The sequence below is a fragment of the Gossypium hirsutum genome, chromosome A13 (genome assembly GCF_007990345.1).
Source record: "Gossypium hirsutum isolate 1008001.06 chromosome A13, Gossypium_hirsutum_v2.1, whole genome shotgun sequence".
NCBI classification, from domain to species: domain Eukaryota; kingdom Viridiplantae; phylum Streptophyta; class Magnoliopsida; order Malvales; family Malvaceae; genus Gossypium; species Gossypium hirsutum.
In genome coordinates, this window is record NC_053436.1 from 93,603,438 (window position 1) to 93,616,143 (window position 12,706).

The following is a 12,706-nucleotide window of genomic DNA, read 5'->3' on the forward strand; positions in this document are numbered from 1 at the left end:
TTGGGCCGGAGAATGCCACCTTCAGAAGTCCAGATTTTAAAAACAGAATTTTTTTTCTTTTTTTTTTAAATCTTCGTTTTTTTAAACCCATTCCACAGCCGAGTTGTTGCAACTTGACTCTGATACCACTAAATGTAACACCCCAAACCCGGCCTAAATGTTATGACCGGATCCGACGTTCCACATCAAAAACGTTAAAAACATTTTTCCGTTCTAAGTTCAGAAAATCGTACTTGATGTTCAAAGGAATAATTCATTAAGGGTTAAAGTGAATGGAAGCTGTGCACCAGGTAGGAAACCAGAAAGAGGAGGTGAGTCCATCGGACTGCTTAAGTACCAAGCTCTTTCGGATCCAATCCTAGACATGCACACCGCCATTGCCACACTCTAACATCGTGTATTTCTTTAGGTTACCATTGTAATTATGTTCAAAAATAAAACATATTTAATTTTGGAAAATGTTATCATATTAAAAGCCTTGTTTGAGATCGTGTTACTTTGAAATCAATTTATGTTTTCGAAAATGAACCCTAGATCTAGCCCATTTTGATAGTTAATATAATTTAAGGTCATCATGATAAGTTATAAATCGAAACCCAATTAAAAATAATCATAAGCAGCCTTATTACATAACAAAACCCAAATCATCAAAGTAAAGAAAATTGAAGTCCAAATCACCAGAAGAAATCCATATTGCAGAATGAGTGGCCACTCCGAATCCCTCGCACTCCAAGCCCACTATGGCTGGGGATTACCTGCATGGATGAAAATAGAGGATGAGTTTGGGGAAACTCAGTGTGTAAAATTAACCCAAACATAGCCCATATCATCTCAAACCACAGAAACAGAATAAATTGGCCTTAGCCCAAAACAGAATACAGAATTAAGCCCATAGGCCCATAACAGATCAGATATTTTATATATATGCAAAACCAAACCCATATCCAACCATGTACACCCCCATACCATCCTTTCACCATGTGGGGAAACTACTCGACCCACCCAACCGCTACACGCCACAGAATTATGCAGCATGGCTGCCAGAACAGATAATATGACAGAGTCACCAGATACAGATAATCCTGGCAGAGCCACCAGAACAGAAATATGTGGCAGAGCCACCAGATCAGATAATTGTGGCATAGCCACCAGGACGCTTCCTCCAAAAGATGACCCATGTCCCCATGCAATAAATATTCTTTCATGGCATACATCATACAGATTTAAATCAACATGCTTTTCAGACAAAATTAACCCTAGGGGCATATTGGTCATTTATACTTAGGGGTATCATGGTAATTTTCCATACATAAGGGTATTGTAGTAATTTAGCTACTTTTAGGGTTTTCATGCATATCCTATCCATTTACGTACTATCAGAATACTTACTGCGCATACTTACCTAATTGAGCCCGTTGGCCCATGAACCCAATTTTTGGCCCATTAAGCCCAAGTTATCAAAATGCACGAAATCGCACGTACCGCAGTTTATTACCTTCAGAATACCAAACATACAAACCCAACTATCTTACGAGCATTCGCACACTCGCAATTTCCCAAAATACCAACTTTTTAGTATTTCGGCTTTTCGGCTTTTGCCGATCTAGTCTATGAGAGGGTGTCAGTTACACAGCTGTTTTATGACGATTCACTGACGAGATCAACGCACGAACTGCCTACAATTATAATACTACTACATTAATCTTACTATCGAAACGAACTACATATTAACTTCTTACCATATTCGGCCAACAACACCTTAGGCCTTAGCGTTCCTACCTTTGCCGAAAATAGTGTCTCGATCCAGATCTGTTCGCTCCACTTGTCCAAGCCCTTGATCAACAGCCTCTTAATCACACTATTACCAAAATAATACTATTATCACAACCCCTTAGGGCTACAAGTCCAAAAAACGACAACCTCCTTAACCTTTTAGGGATTCCGGCTTTTCTTCAAATATGCAAGATAGACTAAGTTGGAAAAACTTACCACTGATTCTTCCAGTCAACGTTCCCCCTTAGTTCCTACTTGATTCTGATGCAGTTCTAAGCCCTCAAACGATAACAAAAGTCGAGCCCTCAGTGATCTCAGTATTCGGCTATGTCCCTAGGATAGTGTGGGAGTTTCGGCTTTTTGCAAAAGTGTAGAGAAAGATAAAATATGAGGGTTTTTTACTTGTGGTATTGTCAACAAAAACCTAGGGTTTAGAGGTTGAGAGAATCGGCCAAAGATGATGAGAAGAATATGAGATTTGGCTAGGGAAAAATCGGTACAAAAGGAGTCAAGTTTTCGGGATTTTGGGATTTGAGGCAATCGGCTATAGTCTTAAAAATAATGGAAGGAAGGTGGTATAGAGTAGGGTGGCTGAAGGATTCGACTATGGGGAAAAAAAGAAGAAAAGAATAAGTGGATGGAGAGAAGAGAAAAAAGAAAAGAAGAAGAGAATGGTCAGGAAACGACACCACTTACCACTAATGCCGAATTTATACTGGCACTAACCCTAGCCGAAATTCCCATGCTAAAGTCCCTTGGCCGGCCACCTCTTGTTCCTTGATCAGCTCCTAGATTTCCTCCCTTATCTGCTCCTAAATCCTATCCCTTATCAACTCCTAAATCCTCTCCTGACAGACTTTCACTTCAGTTCCACTACTTACCTTTTCCATTCATAAAAATTAATCCCTTATTTGCTGTCATTGTGACTTGAACCTGGGTCCTCCCAATCATCCATACACCACTTATAGCATTCTCAGTGGCGTCACTTAGCCACTTTACCACATGCTTCCTTGTGATTTATTTTACACAATTAATACCTAAAAGCCCAATTAACCAGAACCCCTTTTTCTTATGGAATTAAAATTAATTAAAACTATCAGGTTTTACCTTAAGCTTGGGCGTTCTAGAGGCCCACTACCGTACTTAATCCTACGACAAACAAACAGGACACAGAATTTTTTAATTTTTCCAACATTTTTATAATTCCCGAAAATTGGGGCATTACAAAGCATCCCACGTTAGAAAGAAATGAAGAGAAGAAAGAAACTTTTCATTCTGTACAATTTAGTCCTTCCACCAAAAATTCACCATTTTCACCTAGAAATCAAAAGAATGTCCATGGTTACCAAGAGAGAAAAATAATAAGGAGACTATGGGAAGCAAGAATATAAAGTTAGATTCAAGAAATAGAAGCTGGAGGAGAGAGAAAATCAAGTTAAAGATTGGAAACAATAAGACAAGGTAAGAACATCAAGATTTTCATGTATTTTTAAGTTTGATATTATTGAAAAGCATGGAAATGAAGCTAAAGTAGAGTTTTCTTATATATGGTTCTATATTCTTGATATACTAGTGAAGAGAAATAAGAGAAAGTGGTGGGAAATATTGTAGAGAAAGGAAATAAGGGTGTTATAAACTTAATAATTAACACTTTGCACTAAAATAGTTTTAGGCAGCAGCAGTAGTCTAAATTTCCAAAATCATCAAAAATTGTATAAATCGAATTAGAGAATGAATAAAATATGAAATTAAATCTTATTAAGTCTATTTTCTTATAGAAAAACTGTGTAAGAAATTGAATTGTGAATCATGAGATATCATAAATTTTGTGAGACAAGGTCAAAATGATTTTGGGTTCCCCTATTCTGACATTGGAAAATCATAAAAAATTGGAGAAAAATAATTAGATTCTTAAAGTTATATTTTTAAAATCTTAAATGAGTCTATTTTCAATAGAAACAAACTAGAACATCATCTGAATCTTGTACAATGAGATAATTAATTTTTAGTAAAGAAGGGTCAGAACAATCAGACAGCAGAATAAATGTAACTTTAAAGAATAAACTGTACTTATTAGCTAAACCAAAAATTTTGAAAATTTTATGGTAAGAAGATACGTAAGTCTAGTTTCATGGAAAATTAGAGGATCTTAATTTCGAGTTCTGTAGCTCAAGATATAAGTAATTTAGTGACTATGACGCAAATGAATAGTTTTGAATATACATATAAATAAATAGTGAAATTATTGATAATGTTACTTGTAGCATGTTATATAAATTAAGGATGTGGAATGGAGAGGATGAGGAGAAAAATATGTATGAATATTTAGCTAGCATGGCTAATTTGCATGTTTTAGGCTCGGGGACTAAATTGAATAAAATTAAAACTTTATGGGCAATTTTGTAAAATGTTAGAAATGACCAATTTGTATGAAAGGGATTATTTTATTATTTAAAATTGAAAAATTGAATGAAATTATTAATTTAATTCAAGATCGGGGAAAAAACATGTTTTAAGGATTAAATTGAAAAGTGTTGAAATTATGAAAAATTTTGATATTTTATAGAATTCATGGGTTGTTATCAATTTGTATGAAAATAACGGCTGGAAATAAGGATTAAATTTCAAGAATTTTATTTTTTGAGCCTCAGGATGAAATCGTCATTAAAAGTTTAGGGGTAAAATAGTAATTTTGTTTAGAGCATTAATTGAATGTATTAGAACATGAAATAAATGAAAACGGCGATCAAATTTATTTATAAAGATCCGGATGAATCAAATACAAGACTTGAACATGGAAAAGAAAAGATATCGGATTAATGAAATTATAAACATGAACAAGCAACGAGGTAAGTTAGTGTAACTTGAATTGCATTTTTAAATGCATGAAATATCGATATAATGAATTACCTAATTTATGTTTATGAAGAAATGGAAAGAGAATGATATTTATCTTGACATGTAAATATGTGATTATCTTTGATATGTTGATACAAGGAAATTAAGTATATTGAGACGCATAATAAATTCAAGTAAAACATGTCGAGAAAAATAAGTACGTTTAAGGGATAATATGTTTGATTTTAATTGGTTCCAAATATGAATGTTAGATGAAATGAAATATCTGATAAATAAATCGGTAACTCCGGTAATGCTTCGTAACTCTATTCCAGTGACAGATTCGGGTTAGGGGCGTTACATTTAGTGGTATCAAAGCTAAGGTTTAGTCGGTTCTCAGATCGAATGTAGCACATGTGAAGTCTAGAAATACATTACATAATCTGTGATATTGTGATATCTTCTGACTCTGATGAGATTTATTTTACTTAAAGATAGAGATGTTTCCCAACCGAACTAATTCCGATAATGTTGAAAGCGATGCTCAAGTATATGAGTAAAAGATGATTATGATGAGTTCGAACTCATAAATGTATGAATAAATGTTATATTTAAATTTATGTGTATAAGTAAAATTTTAAGGTAAGTATCAATATTGAATTGAATGAAATTGAGATAAATATTTGATAGTATGTTGTTTGAAAGTGAAATTTGAAATGAATTGTTATTGAATTCAAATTGAAATTGAAATTAAAATGTAAATTGATTGGAAAAGTCAAACAAATAGAATATATGAGAAGTTAAGATTGGAATGGCTTCGATTTGATTATATGGAAATGAATGGATTTGAAATGTGAAAAATGATTGGAATTGAATCAAATTGAATTGAATGTGATTACTTGAAATGTATATGGATTGAGAAAGTGTATCGAATACCCTATTAACTAGTCGGCTGAGTCGGAAATAATTGGCATGCCATAGGATTTGAAATGAGGACAAGAGATACTGTAGATACTATTGTTCTATATCCTTCGGATTTATCCGAAGAGGCACTCTGTGCTAATTTGGTGTGTTTGGGAGGACTATGTGATTCTATTGTGTTTGGGAGGATTATATGATTATTCTGGTGTGTTTTGGTTGGATATTACTGGAGTATTTGGTTGGAATACGTGTATCCGCCAAAGTTCGAATCTTGTTAATAGGGGTATGAATATTAAGTGAAATTGAAATGAGAATTAAATTCCCTATTAACTTGTCGGGCTAGCCGGATGTAATTGGCATGCCATAGGATTTGAGAAAGGATTTGGAGATAATGAAGTTATTATATCCTGTGGAATTATCCGGAGAGGCACTATGTGCTATACTGGTGTGTTTTGGATGGATTATATTATACTAGTGTGTTTGGAGGATTATCTAATTACGGTGTGTTTTGGAGGATTACATGATTATTCTGGTGTGTTTTGGTTGGATATTACTGGTGTGTTTGGGTTGGAATCCGTGTATTCGTCAAAGTTCGGGTTTGTTAATAAGGTGAATAACTGAAATAAGAAAATTAAATAAATTTGATTGATCGTACTGAATATAAATAAGAAAGAAATTATGAGTTGAATTGTGAATTGAATTGAAATGTGAGATTTGAAGCTTGAACTTAAGGTTCATGAATTTGTTAAAATATCGAATTATTGATATTGAAATCAGTTGAATAAATGAAATGAGAAAATCAAATGAATTTGATCGATTGAACTATTGAAAGTATGAAAAAGTGAAATTATGAACTGAAATTGAGATATCGAAATAAGAAGTGAAAATAGAATGAATTGGAAATAATGAAATAGTGTATGAGTTAATTGAATATAAACTTATGAATTAATTATAATTATTTTCATTGAAAAATGTTGGTTTAAATAAGTATTGAAAGATTAACGTTGTAAGGTTTTAGATATGAAATAGAATAAGTTATTGAATTGGGATATAGAAATAAAATATATGAAATAATGATTTTATAAAATACTTATTGATAAAATACATGAAATGAATATTGATATAGTAAGAAGGCATATAAATTAAAATGAAGAAAAGCTATTTAAGATACATACTATTAAGAAAATTTAAAGTTTTAAATACATGAAAGATTTATTGAAAATAAAATAGTGGTAAGATTAGGTACAGAAATTTTGAAGAGTTGTATTTATGATTACGAGCTTCCATCTCATCACGTCTCTAGGCAACAAGAGGGTACGTTTAAAATTTTTGAATAGAATGACATGTACTTAAGAAAAATCAAGTATGTTCCAAGTAGTAGTAAGGATTAAATTATAAATTATTTAAAATTTTCCGTTTATGTTCTAGTATATTAGTGATTGGCCAAGAATTAGTTTGGCACCAAATGTAATATTCCTATATCAATTTCCTTGAGTCGAACATGGTATAGGGGTGTTACATGGTATATTAGATTGAAAGCTTGAACCAAAGGTTCATGATTTGATTAAAGATAATATAGATGATATATGATGCCATTTGATGAAAGACTATTGTTGAGATATGAAATTAACGCATAAATTAACACATAAGGCTTATATTGTTACATGTTTGATGTCTATTATTTGTTATAGTTTTTATAATTTGAATTATAGTAATACCACTGAGCATAGACATACTCAGCGTACGGTTGTATTAATATAATTCAAATTATTTATTATTATTAAATGTTAAATGTTAAATTATGTATATGGTAAGAGAAGTATGAGGTAGTGTTATTGTTGAATTGAATGGAAATTAATTTTAGTTGTGAATGAATTGAAAGTGAAATTAGAATTAGAAAGTAATATATGAAGTACATGATAAAGATTATTAGTGAATTTTGAAATATATTACATGTATTATGATGGTCGCTAAACTAACTAAAAATTCGACTAAGGCAAGTGCACCTATCGAACATTAGTATAGTTAAGGTGAGACCGGAAATATCGTATCCACAAGGACTAAAAGTACTAGTAATTACTATCTTTTTATTATCTAGCCTAATAATTGAAGGGATATTTTCTAAACTAAACTTAATTATCTAATTAACAAAGAACGCGATAGAAATAAAAGTTCAAAAATATTTTTTGGAAAACCGATGGAGAAGACAATACCCAAGGAAGAATCCACCTAAACTTCACTTATTACTTCTGAATTAGACGATTTATTCACTTGACTTAATCCATAGAAATCCCTAATTTATGTTATTATCTCTCTCGAGACTAAAAACAACTGACTCTAGGTTGATTAATTGAAATCTCTTTCTAATTAAAACCCCTATTGTCCGATTAACTCGACCTATGGATTCCCTTATTAGATTTGACTCTAATCCGACAAATTTATGTCATCCTATCTCTAGGATTGTATGGAACTCTGCTTAATTATAGACGATCTACTCTTAAACAAGGACTTTTGCTCCACTTAATAAGTACATCAAAACTTGAATTAATATCCTGAAATATTAAAATAAGGATTAAATCTCACACTTAAGAATAAGAACAAGTATTTATCATATAATTCAAATAGTAATAAGATCCGTCTTAGGTTTTAACTTCCCTAGGTACTTAGGGAATTTAGTTCTTAACAATAGAGGAAAACATCTCAAAATTGGGACAACAACAAAACATAAAGAAATCCAAAGAACTTCTAAGGAAATTGAATGAAGATCTTTAGTCTTGAAGGAGATCTTGCTTCCGAGCTGATTCCGATGGCTGTTCTTCGAGTATTTTCTGCTTTCTACTTTGCGCCCCCCTTTGATCCCCTTTTAGGATGTTTATATAGACTTTAGAATGCCCAAAATAACCCAAACTTAGCCCTTTCCGAGTAGAATTAGACTTGAGCTCGATAAGGACACGACCGTGTAAAGGTGCTAAGGTCGTGTGCAGTTCTGACTTGGTTTAATGTCAACACAGCCATGACAGACGGGCGTATAGCCTGCCTGTGTGTCACACATGTAGTACCCGTATGGAAGTGCCTAGGCCGTGTGAAACACTAAATTAGGCCCAATTTCTCTGTTTTTGGCTTGTTTCTTGCTCTTTTTGCTATCCTAAGCTCTCCTGAGTATAAAACATGAAATTAAATTATTAGGAGCATCAAATTCATTAAATGTTATGATAATCCCTCCAAAAATATGCCAAGCATGAGGTAAAAATATGTATTATAGTTTATCAAATATCCCCACACTTAAGCATTGGTTTGTCTTCAAGCAAAATTCTTAACTCAAAATTAAAATTAATTCTTCTTAACTTATAATTCTCATCAATAATGTTTCAAAGTAATCCACAGATAATCACACATTGAGAATTCAACTAAAAGAACATCAAAGTTTCAAACAATCCAAGTTGAGCATTTTAATCATAAAATCATTGGTATCCCCCTTTATCTAAGTACTCACCTTTAATTCCAAACTGACAAGAGTTGACATCCTCACTAAAGATTCACTCAAATCACTCGAAGTAGTTAAGGTTCACTAATCAAGCACTCAATAGTCAAACATGAAAAGTTATTACCATAGGCTTGCATGAAAATCAAATCTCCACCACTATAAATGAGATGATATACGAATCAAAAGGTCTTTAACAGGGTTGTAATGGGGCTTGGGCTAAAGGTGTGGATAAAGGCTGAAAAAGAGGGTTAGAATCGAGATTAATTTAATAAATTACCCAACTTAGAAAAAACTACTACTGAATTACAAATAGATACCAGAAATAAAACTTTCTAAAACGAAGTGAGTTTTCCCTCAATATAATAACTTTAACTTATCCAATCTCATTAAAACAATATGTAATTGAATGAATATAAATATACGATTTTTTTAAGAATAAGAACAAGTAATGGAGAGTACATAATAATTCAGCAACTGAAATGGATGGAAATAGTTAGGTAACTAATCAAATCAAATCTCGATAAAAAAGGAGTCAATAAAAAGAGAAATTCTTAACAAATCAAAAAAGGTTCAGTTGTGGATTAATCATTAAGGGGAAATCAAGAAACAATGGTTAAGGCTCAAGGGGGTTCACTAGGGTCAATTATATGGGTAGGCTTTTATGGGGTAAATGGGTTAAAACCTAAGTGTCTTTATCATTTTATTATATCAAATCAAAGGTATGGTCTCGACATGTCTAATCGATGCAAATTCTAGAATAGCGAATCAAATTTGACACACTCATAACCAATAAAATATGTGAGCATGGAAGATATATGCTCTAAAAGGCTCAAAATCTCGCAAAATTATGGGTATTTGGTGTTAATCTTGTAAACTTAGAATTTCAAGATAATACCTCAATTTAGGGAAACAACCTAGCAATTTTAATACTCAAAAGTCAACTTATCATGCTTGATTCTCTACTGCCTTAAAGTTAGACGATCAATAAACAATTACCTATGTTTTGATCCAAAACATATCAATAAAATTATGAATTAATCAAAATTCATTCTAATAGTGATATGAAAAAAAAATTACTTGGGGATTAGACAAAATTCAGGGGTTTTCTGATAATGATATGACTAACCTCCCAACACTTAAGATGTACATTGACATCAATGTACAAAGATAGATAATGACAACATAAGCATAATATCATAGAAGAGGAGGAGAAGTGAAACTGCCCTGAATTTGGATGTAGTCCTTGAAAGAGTGAAAATAGTTTAGAGACATTGGAAACGATGTGCATGTGACATTAGACAGAGGTGAAAGTGGTGGTAGAGGTTGGGTTCCACAATTACAGCGCCAAGTGAAGAGGTTATTGTGGTGGTCAGTGTCGTGGTGGCTATGGTCGTGGTCGAGCAGGACATGGCAGTCGTGGATTCTCTTTTCCTATAGGTCTGTTTGTATATTCCTGAGTAGCACCAATTGATTGAACCTTTTGACACTGCGATGTCACCAACAATAGTTTAGGGCATTATATCAATGGGTCGTTATGGTTACTCATAGAGAAACAACTATAAAATTGAGATATTCAAAATATACTAATCAAAGTCTTTTTAGAACATGAAAATTGGAAATAGAAATAAAATAAATAAATAAAAAAGGAAAAGCAAAATAAAGTAAACAATAAATGGACTCAAAGTCCTCATCAGCAGTTGGATCGTGAGGTGGTGGTGCTGGAGGTGAAATATGGAAATGCTGACAAATTTGTTGCAGAGTCACCTCTATGTTGTCGAACTACTGAGTGCAATATTGCTCAAATCGATCCAGGTGGGCAGAAATGTCTTTCAATGAAGCAACCGCATGAACTGGTCAGTGACTCGGCGGTGGTTGGGTAGGTGGTCCTCATGAAATGAAGGAATATCGTTAGGAATATCCTTAGGGTCATCCTCATTGGTAGCTCGTGCTAGTCGGTATTGAGGAGGATCGAACCCACGACAATGCTCTATCATCCTCATGTGGAGCATACTTTAGATGCCTTTTGGGGACATCTGATTGATAAGTGTGAGCGATGAGGACGGTGCTGATGTGTTCAGGAGCCCAAAGTATCAAGCTAGACGAGCTACATAAGGGCCAATGTTGATGACTCCCTTTCGATGTCGTTCTGTTTGATGTCGAAAGGCAAGGGCGATGAAGTATGCGAGATCGAAAATATGCCCTTGCCTCATGCTCCATAGAAAGTATGCGTCGTGAGTTTTAACGACGTCGGTGCTCTCTTGTCGCCCTGTTAAGGTGTGAGCTATAAAGGCATGGAGGTATCGCAATACCGGAGAGAGAGCCAATGCCTTAGAACGGCTGGGATCATAGATGCCAGTAGCAGGCATGAGGGCTACCCAACAAGAAGAAGGTGCGTAGTGGATGTGACGGTAAGATGAGGAAAATTGTCGTCCTCCATGTCCCAGGGCCACTCAAAATTCTGGGACATTCAATTTTTGCACTAGAATGCTGAGATAGAATTGGACTATGCCTGGGTCGTCATACTCCACCATAACCGACTACAATTAAAACGTAGAGCAAATTTCCAAGGTGAGTTCCAGGTACGTCGACTCAATAATGTCAAAGAAGCAGTCCCAAGGAGCTGTAGCGATAAGGGCCCGAACTGAATCAACTAGGTGGACCTGCTCTAATGCGACCTAATCGATACAACGGTCTACACCAAGGGGTCGAGCACGTAAAGTCTTAAACAATTCCTTTGGGGCCTTGGAAATTGAGAATGGATGCGTATTCAGTGGTGGGACCCGAGGAGGTCGCACCTGATCCCTTTTGCTTTTTTGAAGCGGGGACGACAATTTTTTTGCCTCTTGTGTTCATCATAGTTTCCTGCAAAATAATCACATGACTCAAATAACATAGTAATCAACGAATAAGAACAAACATCAAATGCAGCTTAATCAGGCATACGAAATAAGTAGAATCATAATACCTAGTAAAACTGACTAGTTGAGTACTAAATAAATAAATAAAATATGAATTTGCTCAACAAAACAAATGGCCTTAAATCTATGTAGCATATTGCCAGTTTCCAAAGCTTACTGAATCAATAACTAATAAGAATCTCAAAACATAAAAATAGTAATAATAATAATCAGTCAAATAAGAATAATATGGAATAGTGATAAAGAACTATGATAATAATAGTAATAATCAGCATAATAGGTATGATTAAATGTAAAGAAGTTAAAGGTGCAAGAGAGGAAACGACGTAGTGGTCGGTGGTGGGGCACAGAGGCATGTGGCGTGGCTTGGTAGTCGGAGGGGAAGGAAAAGGGAAAGAGGAACAGAGAAAAAAGTAGGAAAGAAGAGAAAGGAAAAAAATGGGAAAGAAAATAGAAGGAGAAAGGGCTGGAAGAAGAAAATAGGGGAATAGTGGAAGGGAGAAGATAGGAATAGTGAACTTTTAAAGGAATGGGGGGAAATTAGGGTTAGGAGGGAATAAAAGAAGGCCACGGTCGTCAAGCCATTTTGAAACATAGCCCCACCAGTATGGTGCTCTAACCTGTGTTTCGTGAAATTTTAACCAGGTCGCACAGCCCCTAAAACGCCGTGTCTATAGGCCGTTTGTGGCACACCGCGTGCACGGCCGTGTGCAAGTCTTCGCTTCTCCCATGCCCATGTAGTCTAACACCCGTGTCATGACTTGCTTTTCAT